At 36.4% G+C, this 12904-nt stretch overlaps 1 pseudogene; it reads left to right on the top strand.

Annotated features, from left to right (window-relative positions):
• Window positions 1–9352: 9352 nt before the first annotated feature.
• LOC140503080 (cyclin-dependent kinase 2-interacting protein pseudogene) lies at window positions 9353–11605 on the top strand (annotated as a pseudogene).
• The last annotated feature ends 1299 nt before the right edge of the window (window positions 11606–12904 follow it).

Here is a 12904-nt window from a genome sequence, read left to right as displayed (position 1 = left end):
CGCCTCTGTAGAAAGCCTCCACTTCTCTTTCTTTTCTGAACATGTTACTTTGAGACTCTGCTGGCTTTCCTTGGACTTTCAGAAGGCTATGTGTGTGAATTTTTCTTCCTTCCTCCTCCTGGGAGCACTGGTGACTAAATCACATTGCAATGGTTACTTATACTCACCTAGTTGGGACTCAGACTGAACCTCAAGTTCATAGCTCCCTTTTCTGCCTTTGTGATCCTTCCCTGAGAACAGGTCCATAATGAGTGATCAGAAATTCTGAGAAATGTAAACTTCTGTCATTAGTAGCTACCTTATGAATTAAAGAGTTCATGGGTTTCTGAGCTGGTTTTCTGAGCTGGTACCCAGCAGCAGGTGCTTCCTATAAGTATTCCACTTCTCTTAGGAGAAAATAACCATGGAGATGATCATTCTGAACCTGAGAAGACTTGCTGTCCAAGAGATCCAGTCTTGTGGGTTACATGAAACAGTATAGATCTGAGGTAAAAGTCTGTTCAGTAGTCTCTCAGATTCTGCCTTAGAGAGATATTATAGTGATGCGGATGGATTATTTTTTTATATCTAAAGTATTTATTAATTGTGTCTATGCGTCATTTATATTTTTAAGCACTTTGTGGCAGAGAAAATAGTTATTATATTGGATATCTATTTTATACACTAAATACTGTTCCTGAGACATATCAGTCTCTTTGGTGATACACTCAATTCCAATTAGCTGAAATACTGGGGGAGTATCAAGCTTATAGCTAAGATGGTGGTGGAAAAGGAAGCCATACAATTTAGGCATCTCCCACTACTGCTTCAACAAAGGTCTAGTAAAAGTGCCAGACCAAATCTTGATTAAGGAACAAAAAGGAATTATCACAGTAAGTCATTTTTCTAGCCCAGATTGGTATAGAAAGACAGATCTGCGGACACTGGGGACAGGATCTAGTCATGAGGGTGCAGAGTCCTTTTATGTGGGTAGTTAGTAGACCTGTGTCTGTGCATTAGGGCAAGGTTTAGCACTGATGGACCTGACACTAGGCAAGGAGAAGGAACAAACAGGCAGCCCTATTGTTCATATTCCAGAACTAGGTCCCAGATCCAGTGTGGATTGAGGAGGGCATCTGCACCTAGAGGTATTGTACCAGGGTAAGGAAAATTCAAGATTTTAAGGCTGTATACTGAACTAGGATCAGGAACAGAAGTGAGCAGCAGCTGTATGATCCTGACACCAGCGTGGGGTCTTGACTTCAACACCTGACCCAGACTGAAGCAAAAGCATGCTAACCAGGGTAGAGTGTTCAGACCAAGGAGACACATGCAGTTGTGTCACTCTGAATTGGCAGTACCTGATATCTAACTGACAGTGGCCAGTGCCAGCAAACAGTCTACTGGAGCTCCAACCAGAGTCAAGCCTACAGATACATTATCCAGACTAGATCCTGGGGTAAGCCTGCAAAGCTTAAAGTAACAACTGTGGCCAGACTTTTTCCTAGATCAGACCACTTTGAATGTACTGAAAGCCTTTAGTACCTAGTCTGAATTACCCTTGAAATCTTTGAAGAACATAGCACTCAATACCTAAAGAAAGTAGCAGCAGGACCCAAACCTCCCCACAAAACCAGGATAAGCAAGACTAGACATTTCCTCCAGAAGTGAGAAGAGCCTGATCCTGAAACAAAATCCCAATCAAAGAAGTTAGGCTGGAAGAATGATTAAGCAAACCAAAAAATATGCTCAGAATAGAGAGCTATTATGGTGATGGAGGCACCCAAGACAGAAACCAAGAAGTAAAGAATGACTTTGAAACATACACAAGCAGAGTTTCAATGAAACATAGCTTGGAAAGAAGTTCAATGAGAGTTCCTGGAAGAAATGAAGCAAGAACTGTTTTTAATCTTTTTGTAAATGAAATAATAGGGAGATAAATGAGAGATTCTGAAGAAGGACTTGGAAGTAGCCATAATAGCTTAGTATGAGAGGTACAAAACCAGACCCAAGCAACAGACTTCTTGAAAATTAGAATGGACCTAAGAGAAGTTAGTGACTTCATGAGTCACAAAAATATTAAAACAGAATCAAAACACTGAAAAAATAGAAGAAGATGTAAGATATTTCCTGTCAAAGCAACTGACTTGGAAAACAGGTCATGAATATCATGACTATCTGAAAACTATAACACACAGAGAGGGGGTGGGGCAGAGACAGAATAAACGACATATTTCAATAAAATCGCCCAGACCTTTTAGAACCAGAGGATAAAGTTAAAGTAGAGAGAATCCACTAATCACCACTTGAAAGAGACTTCAAAATGAAGACTTCTAGGAATTTCATAACCAAAATCCAGAGTTTCCCAGGTCAAAGGAAAAAAAGTCCTTGCAAGCAGCCAGAAAAAAAGAATTCAAGTACTGAATTCAAGCACAGTCAAAATCCCATAAAATTTTGCAGCTATTCAACTATAAGAAAATTAGTCAATCAACAAGCATTTATTAAAGGCACTTAATAGATGTCAGGTACTCATATTACTGAGGTAATTAATATCAGCAAACAATCATATGGAACTAGACAAGAATGAACTATTTCTTTTTTTTTATATTTTTTTATTTTTTAATGTTTAACAATCACTGCCATACAATTGAGATTTTATCCCCCACACCTACCCCCCACTTCCCCCCTCCCTCCCCACGACTGCATACAATTCTGTATAGATTCTACATATACTTTCCTATTGAGTATATTTTCACTATAGTCATGCTATGTAGTCAGACTAGAATAAATGAAAGAAATCATATAACAAATCAAAACATGATACACAAACACATACACATACACAAACATGATCTGCTACATTTTGTGAATGACTTCCATATTTCTTTCTCTGAGTGTGGAAGGCATTTTGCCTTGAGAACCACCATTGGGATTTTTTTTTTTTATAAGAAGTTCTTGCGTTATTACAAAATTCCAAGTCTACCAGAAAAAACTCTCGCACACTGTGGTCGTTGCTGTGCACAAAGTTCTCCTGGTTCTGCTCCTTTCACTCAGCATCAGGTCATATAAGTCCTTCCAGGCCTCTCTGAAGTCTTCTTGTTCATCATTTCTTATGGCACAATAGTACTCCATTACATTCATATACCATAATTTATTCAGCCATTCCCCAATTGATGGACATCCCCTTGACTTCCAGTTTTTGGCAACTACATAGAGTGCTGCTATAAATATTTTTGTACATGTGGGACCCTTTCCCATTTTTATGATCTCTTGGGGATATAGTCCTAGTAGCGATATTGCTGGGTCAAAGGGTATGCACATTTTTGTAGCCCTTTGGGCATAGTTCCAAATTGCTCTCCAGAATGGTTGGATGCGCTCGCAGCTCCACCAACAATGAATTAGTGTTCCAACTCTCCCACATCCTCTCCAGCATTTATCATTTTCTTGTTCTGTCATGTTTGCCAATCTTATAGGTGTGATGTGGTACCTCAGAGTTGTTTTGATTTGCATCTCTCTAATCAATAGTGATTTAGAGCATTTTTTCATATGATTATAGATAGCTTTGAACTATTTACTTTCCAACATGTGGAGATGTATCCCCTGCAAGATCACCTCAGTCTTGGAATGCACACCTTATCAGTATCCTCTGCCTCTGGAATCCCTCCCTCTCTCTGTTTGGCATGTAGAGAGCAGAGAGAGCTCCTCTAAGAATCTCTCCATTTAAGGAGGGCACTGAAGAGAGCTATCTCTTTATTTCCCATCCACTTCCTTCCTATGGATTTCTTCCTCAACTTCCTTTTATGTATTGTATTCCTTTATTAGATTGTAAGCTCCTTGGGGGTAGGGACTATCTTTTGCCTTTCGTTGTGTAATCTTGTATCACATCGATGAAGTAATTTTATTTGAGGGCCCAGATTTTTAAGGATTCAGCACTTACAAAATGGCTCATGATCATCCCAGGTAGAAAGCAGAACCCTTTAATAATGAGTTGAGGTTTTATCTTCCAGCCCTATATTAAGATAGGCCTCTCTAATCTCTCACATCTTTGTGTTACAAAAGATACCAGGAGGCTTAAAGACAAAATTAGTCATAGGTTTTCATAAAATTAATATTAAAAACCTAGCAAATATAGTGTTCCAAAAAACGTTAAAAAGCACCTGTTAAGTATAAGTAAGGCAGAGGTGGGATAGGAACTACCCTTTCCTCCTGTCAGGTTTTCCCTCAACATTCTTTCTACTGGAATGAGCATCCACAAAACCCTGCTGCAGTCACACACCTCTCCATTTATTCACATTGAAGTTATTTCTTAGGGTTCTGAAAAAGGGAATTATAAATGTAACGGTCACCAGCTTTTAGTGGTATGCTGTTGTCTTCTACCTTTCCTTTTCTCCCAGTCCTTCCTGTGTCACCATCCACCAAAACTGTCCCCACAGTTTGAGAGGTGATCTCTTATTTTGCCCTTTACCTTCCCCAAATGGAAATAACTACACATGTCACAGGGTTTTGTGGTCAACACACCCTTTGCCATGAGTAGTTACATTTATATACTGAACACTTAGCACAGGGTAGTACTTAGTAGGCAATTAATAGGTCCTTATTCGTTAGTGAAAAAATGTTGCATGCTTAATAAAAAGAGGCTTTCAAAGCACTTCTACAAAGAAAATTCTACATGAGGAGACTGCTTGCTTTGTAGATACCCTAGACAACAGAAATACAAGAAAGGTAAACAAGTACAACAGTGAAGTAAAAAAAAGTGACAACAAAATGCAACAGGGGAAAAGATTGTAAAAAGCGATAGTATGGTTTTAAAAACAACAGAAGAAATATTCAGTTATTTCTAAAGGAGAAAAGGGTGAGAATGGAACTTAAATACAAGTGATGGTGGTGGAGCAGTCCTAAAACTTTATGAACTAAACCTCACAACACTCCATCTATAGGTGAATGAATATTTTTAAGGCACTGACTTGAAGATTGTGAAGAAAAATGAAAGGGAGTAGGAGATAGAAGAAAATGAATGGTCAACCCTAATCAGGTCATTGTAAATAATGAGAGGAAAATAACTCCTCTAGTCTCTCAGGAAGAAGAGGACCCAGAGGAGAAGAGATGAGGGGGCAAATATCAATTCTGTGGTGTCATGGATTCCTATTGAAGAACACTCTGATGACAAGAGATGTTCTAGAATGTGTGGTAGGTACCTTACAATGAGTATAATCTTCAAGGATTGTGTTTAGGGAGACCACTGCCTTTGAGAGAGTATTGTGCTTCCATGGAAAACATTTTGCCTCAGGAAAAGGGGAATCAGAGCACTAGGGGACAACTGTTATGCAGAAAGCATGAATCCAGAGAACAGATTTCTTGACAAATGGGGAAAAAATAAATCATGGGGAGATAGTAGGGTGGTAATACGTGTGTGTTTGTCCTTTGTTGCCAAAGAAGAACATGCCATCAGAGAAATGATGACTTGACTTGCACTTGACTTTGTTTTGAGTGAGGAAGGGCTGTGCAAGGTCACCAGCCTCACTTCTCCTCCAGAGCCATCTGAATCCAGTGACCAGATATTCATCAGGATGACTGGAGATGACCCAGAATGAGGCAATTGGGGTTAAGTGACTTGCCCAGGCTCACAACAGCTAGTGAGTGTCAAGTGTCTGAGGTGAGATTTGAACTCAGGTCCTCCTGACTCCTGCACTGGTGCTCTATCTACTGTACCACCTAGCTGCCCTAGGGTGCTAATAAGATGCATAATCAAGAACATAGAGACATTTCTGTTATAGAATAATATATCTAACTTTTCTATCCCCACAGGAATCACTATTTCTAAGAGCTAGACAAAACAGAAGGGGTATGATCCACAAGGTAACAAAAAGAGAGAACTAAAATAAGTTCCTTAAAAACTTCATTCCCATGAGAAATAAAGAGGCTAAAGTGAGAATAACTTAAGTATAAGAACCATGAATCAAAGGGAAAAAACAGAATAAACTGAAAGAGAAAAACATTGAGAGAAGGAGGGAAAGAAACTTTTTCTTAAGGTGCAGAAAGTAAAAAATCTAACAAGTGAAATAATTTCAGTAGAAGTGGAAAAAGCATTTTATTTCATTAATTTAAAGAGTTTAGCAATAACAACAAAATCTTAATTTAGATAAAAATAGAGGCAAATATGAACCAAACTCATCACTTCAAATGTGAATGGATTATACAATCCAATCCAATGATAATGACTGGATAAGAAAATAAAATTCGAAAAATGGTTGAAGTCCACATAAAAAAGCAGACATTAACAAAATAAAAATCAAAGGCTTAACCAAAATTTACAATTAATCGGGTGAATCAAAAATTGTAGTCATGCTGTCAGACAAAGCAAAAACAAAAATTGATAACATAGAATGAGATAAATAAAATTATACAAAAAGGAGCCAGAAACAACCCAAAATTAATATTAAACATATCCTCCAAATGTCATGGAATCTGAATTCATAAAGAGAAAATTAAGCAAATTATAAAAATACATAGTATATAACACATAATACAATAGTATAATAAAGCTATATTAACAGGAGACTTTAGCATCCTGTCAGTTTTAGAAAAAAAAGAGAGAGATAAAGGAAACATAAAGAACATGTTGCTAGAGAAACTAGAGCTAAAAGACTAGAAAATATTTTGAACAGAACCCTTGAAGAAGACATATTTCTAAGCACCACAGAAAACAATAAAAATTGACCACATATTAAGACGCAGAAATATTACAGTAAGTATAAAAAGAAAAAAGAAAATTATCTTTTCCAGGCTATGATATAATAAAAATAGCCATCAATTCAGAAAACACAAACAGAACCTTCCCCCCTCCCACGGAGACTTAATGAAGTTTTAAATATGTGGTCAAAAACAAACAGAAACAATGAATAGTTATTTAAAGAAAATGATAATGATGAAAGAACATATCCAAATATATGGCATTAGCTGAAGCTCAGAGGGAAAATCATATCCCTTTGAACGTATATTAACATAATAGAAAAAGAGATGAATGAAGAATTGAATATAAATATAAAAATTAGCAAACAAGCCTAAAATAAATTCAAAAGAAAATATACTTAAAATTAGAGAAAAATATATGAACTGGAAACAAAAATTTATTAAATTGATAAAATTAAGTTCTTTTTTTTGAAAAGACTAGTAAAATTGATAAACCTTTTGCCAGTCTGATTGAAATGAAAAGGGGAGAATATTAAATCAGCAAAACAGAAAACACAGCAAAATCACAACAGAACCAGAAGAAATACTATACACAGTTATGTGCTGGCAGCCGAAAATATTAAAGAAGTAGAGAATACCTTCAAGGATATAAAAATATCTAAATAAAGGATAAAATGAATGTCTTAAATAATACAGTATCAGGAAAAGAGCTATTTGTAAAGGAACTGCCAAGTTGGAAAAAAAAAACCAAAACGTCCTGGCTCAGGTAAAATCTATCTAACTTTTGAAGAAAAATGAATACTAATACCACACAAATTGTTTTAAAATTAAAAAATACACATTACCAGAATCATTTTATAAGATATAGTCTGAATAGCTAAACCAACGAAGAATCAAGTACAGAACTATAAATCAATATAAATTAATGATTATAATTAGAAAATTTTAAGTAAAATAATTTACTATAGATTACAAAAAATTCATCCAAGAAATCATTCATTTTGACCAAATTGGATTTATAGTATGGATTCAATGATAGTTCAGTATAAGGGGGGAAAATCAACATAATCATGAAAAACAAAAACATTCAAAATTATGCTAGTAGACACCTTTAAGAAAATATGACATTCTAAGAATCTTATGAACTATAGACAGATCATTTTAAAATATCATAAGAAAATATCCATCTAAAATCAAAAGTATGCATCATATGTAATGAAGATACACTAAAAGATTTATAAATCAATAGTGATACACAGTATAACCACACTTGGCAAGGGGTTGGTTGACCAGAAAACCCTCTGAGAGTTCTAATTCTTCCCATATGGGGAGAAAAGAGATCTAAGATGAAATCAACCTTGAATGGAGGGGGAGGCAGGTGTTTTCACTCATTAGCTGTACTGGGTCAGGTGACACTGGAAGAGAAAGGAAAGAGAAAAAGGGAAAGATGATGTTTCTGTGGCACAAGACTGAAATTAGTGCTGGGTACATGTGCATTTCCCTTGTGTAAGAACAATAGATCTGAAGCGGCAAAGTGAGAGATGCATGTGATTGTGTTTTATTGTAGATGGCAACAAGAACTCAGAGAGAAACACACCTGTGGAGAGAAGAGATGTGGGCAAACCCTACCATATTTGAGCCTTACTTCTAGTTATATTTTTTCTTAAATTTATTCTGTTAAAGAATATACTTGCCAGATTTTGTATGGTTTTTTTAACTATGGTCAAACCCTTCCTTATGTTTCCCTGTGTCTTTTTTTGAGAAGGCACTTTCCTGGTGCAGAGGCTGAGAGCTCAGCCTCCAGCTAGCCGATTGTCAGAGTTTGGCTCTCTAATGGGACATAAGCATAAAGCTATTTCATAACTACAATTCTAAGTGTAGAATTCACTATGAATTCAGGTCCTGTGTTATAAATCTACCTCATCAACTTGAGTCCAGGTTACATTGTAGGAATTTTGACCTTGGGATCATTATTTTTCTCGTTACCCCACTCCTCCAATATTGCCCAAGAACACATGATAATATTATCTGGATTTCTTTCTCATTGCAATTTTTCATGTCTTTCTGACTCCAGATCCAGTCTCTCTCTCCACTGTGCTGCTACAACTAAGTTGTAACATAAATATTAATAGTCCCCCATATACCCTGACTTGCCAATTGTTTAGTTTATTCAACTCCCAGACCCTAGTCCTCTACTCTACATAAGATGAGTCATGCCCTTAATCTTTTCATAATCTACTAGTTTCCTTCTCTGGAAGGTCCTAAATTCCTTTATCTGTTTATAATCTGCTATCATATCTCCCTGTGCCTAAACACTATTAAAACTATTTCTTGTCCTCACTATGACCTCTATTTTCTTCATTCCTCCAAAGTATTCCCAATCCATCATTCTTGCTCTGGCTACATTTTTTCCCTTCTTAATCTTGGTCCTTTAGCATAGGCTCCCAAAGTGAGTGATACTGCCTCCTGGGGGGCACTGGAATGGTCTAGGGGGTGGTAGTAACCTCAGGTGCAATTGGGGGCCATTGAATGCAAATAAAGGGGTGATGGAAGCATAAGGAAAGAAAAGATAAGAAAATAAAAAAAAACCTTTTGTATATGTGTCATCTGTTGTGTGACAGCATTAAAGTCATAGTAATATTATTTTTCAAATAAACACACAAAATGCAAGTTATAATTAATCAGCAGTCAATCTGCTGACAGGTCTTAACAAACAAGTGTTGGCAGGCAAGGTTGTCATGCATTGTTGGGAAGTCCAGCATATATTAGCAGGAATATGTGCATGTAACGATGTGTTTAAGATATGGTACTATATGATCCCATGATGCACCATTGCATCATCAAAATTTCAATGCAGAAAACCCCCCACAAATGTACAACAAATTTATTAAATTTAAGATGTCATTTAAAAAATCATATATTTTGGAAATGATGCAAATTTCAAAAAAAGAAACTGTCAAGGGTAAAAGAAAGCAGATTTCTGGGATCTTCCTTTGAACTTCCTCCAACCTACAAGGGTTAGATCTTGGGTGCTAAAGTCATGGGCATGAAGAACTCTGGCATGGTTACCCCCAAAAGAACTGTCTTACCTGTCAGCACAAGAACAACAATGCTGCTAATTGGCACAATTTATTACTAAAATTAAAATTTATTATTAAAACTCAACTATATGGGATCTTCTGTTGCAAACAAAACAGGAAACATCAAAATCAGTGCACTTACTGAAGACAAAATAGAACTAGAAGGCAGCAACATTGCTTCTGGCTTACATTCTCATTCTCATTTTCAAAATATAATGAGGAACTTGAGAAGTGCAACGAACTTCATGACACCTTGGAAAACTTGGCTAAGGTACAGGTGAAAAAGGAAAAGTTAATCTCAATCACCAAAGGAATTTGTAACCTAGAAAATTACCATAGTGGAAATGGCACACTACCTACTTCTATGAAGTTTCCCATAAGCTTTGAGAAATATACAAGAATGAAATACCTCTCAGACGAACCATTGTGGAAGAGCTCACCCATTCTAAGAACCAGGATCTCATTTTAAGCTCCCTATCTAGGTACCAGCCGTATATTGAGAACAGCAGGCTTAATGTGGAAAGCATGCTACTTTAAACTGGACGTTGAGCATCATAATTTTTCCAAAGCCATTTCATTTTTAAGCCCAAACTCCACCAAACAGAATTAACCTTTCTTTCCAGGTCTTATGATACAGGCCTTTTGTTGCCTCATACATTTTCTTCCAGGGTCACAGATCTACTTGTTTTCTAGCTTGCAGAATGAATTACTCTGATTCCACCTTATGTATCTCTTAACACCACTCTGCTAATAATTTTTAAAGTTAATCCTAGTCATTCATTAGGTACCTACTGCTAAAACCATGATCCTCCTTGTTTGACAAAAACTACTAGGAAAACTGATCATATGTTTGGCAGAAAATGTTTGGATCAACACTTATTTCCACAATAAGTTCCAAAATGATTTTCAGCCTACTGTTTGAAAAAGAAAACAAAACACCCACACAGTGGGGTGAGGTCAGGAGAATGAAAGGAAGTGACTTTTGCAGTTATAAGTAGGAGAATTGTAAATCAAAGGATAGAGGTATAAAATTAAAACTCGTGCAAATAAAACCAAGAGAAACTAGACTGAGAAAAATAGTTTAATCAAATAACAGAATAAAATTTGCTATAGGAAATTGATACAAAAATATGAGACTAAGAACCATTTCCTAGCTAAGTTTCCAAATGATATGAACAAATGACCTTCAGATTTAAGAAATGCAATTAACAAATGAAATAATATAGGAAATCATTAAGAGAAATGGACATTTAGCAATACTCGTTTCACCTCACATTAAATTGACAAACAATAAAAAAACCCCCCACAAACCAGCCACACTGTTTAAGACAGGAGCTCTTACTACATACTGGTGGTAGAATTTTGCACTGGTCCAACCATTCCAACAATTTGGAACTCTTCAAGAAAAGTCACTAAATTATATGAACCTTTTGACCTAGTTATTTACAATAAGGTATATAACAAAATGAGGTCAAAGAGAGATTGAGTTAAGGGAGAGCCCATGTTACTATGGCACTTTTTGTGGAAGAAACAAGAAATTTGAGTTACTTAGAGAAAGTAGGGAAGATCTATATGAACTTATATAGAGTGAAGAAAGCACAGTCATGATTCATGGAAAGAAAAATATTAAATACTAGAATACTAAAAAATACTAAAAACACTAAAAAAATTCAGGTTCAGGTAAATAATCACAACTGATGAAACATGTTTTTTTCTCTCAGCACACTGATGGAGTTTTTTGGGTGTGGAATAATGTGTCAACAATGTGTCAGTTCACTTGTGTAACTTTTAGTTACTAAGGGGAGTGGAGGCAGAGATAAATATATAAATGCTGTGTTTTTTTTTTTTTTTACAAAGCAATACATTAAAAAAAAACCAAAACAAACAAAAAAGTGGATTTTCTTGGGGGCACTGAGTAATTTTATTTTTTTGAAAAGGAGGTGGTAGGTCAAATAACCTTGGGAATCTCTGCTTTAATGAACCTGTTCAACTTTATGTTATCCTCTGCTTTTCAGTGCATTATGGTTTTGTTCTACTGCTACTCATGCCTCAGGGGCAGCTAGGGGGTACAGTGGATAGAGCATCAGTGCAGGAGTGAGGAGGACCTGAGTTCAAACCTCACCTCAGACACTTGACACTCACTAGCTGTGTGACCTTGGGCAAGTCACTTAATCCCAACTGCCTCATCCTGGGTCATCTCTAGTCATCCTGATGAATATCTGGTCCCTGGATTCAGATGGCTGTGGAAGAGAAGTGAGGCTGGTGGCCTGCACAACCCTTCCTCACTCAAAATAAAATCAACTGCAAGTCATGTCATTATTTCTCTGATGGCATGGTCTTCTTTGGCAATGAAGGATGAATACACTCATGCCTCAACCCTGGATTAGCACTACTATCATCCTCCTCTACTTCTACTCTAGTCTAGTAACTGTGACGACTATATCCACTACAAATTTATGTTATTAAATCTTACCTGTGTTCCCTTTCTACAGTAAGATGATCCTTCTGTTCTTTCCTAATTGATTCTTTATTGTGTACACCACAATGGCTATTTCAAACCTATTCTCTTCTCAATTCTCCCTCAACATTAGCTTCAACGCTTTCAGCTGAGGACCTCATTTCATATTTTATTGAGAAAATTAAGGTCATTTGCTATGAACTACTTTTGCTTCCTTCCTTCTTATCTTGACATAATAACCTACTATTTCCTCCAGTCTCTGATGGTCTCCACAAAGACCAATACTTCTTTGATCCTATCCCCTTGAATCACTTCTTGAAGATTATCTTCACTATTATTCCCCTCTAATATTCAATCTCTCCTTATTTACTGAATCCTTCCCATTTGTTTTAAAGATATGCCCTCACCTCCCCATCCTTAAGAGCCCTTGCTAGATTCTACCATTTCAACAAGTTACTCTTTTCTGTCTACATTAGCTTCTTCTTCCTGTCCTCCTCCAATTCCTTAAACCCCCTGTAATCTGGCTTCCAACCTTATCACTCAATTGAAAGTTCTCTGTAAAATTATATATGATCTCTTAAATGCCTAATTCAATGGTTTCATCTTTCTTGACCTCTTTGTAGCTTTTAGCACTGTTGAAAACTCTTCTCCTGGAAACTTGCTAGTTTTTATGATATTTCCCTCTAATGATTCTCCT

This window comes from Notamacropus eugenii, chromosome 5 (genome assembly GCF_028372415.1).
Source record: "Notamacropus eugenii isolate mMacEug1 chromosome 5, mMacEug1.pri_v2, whole genome shotgun sequence".
Lineage (NCBI taxonomy): Eukaryota > Metazoa > Chordata > Mammalia > Diprotodontia > Macropodidae > Notamacropus > Notamacropus eugenii.
Note: the sequence above shows the minus strand (reverse complement) of the source record. Positions and strands in the feature narration are given on the sequence as shown.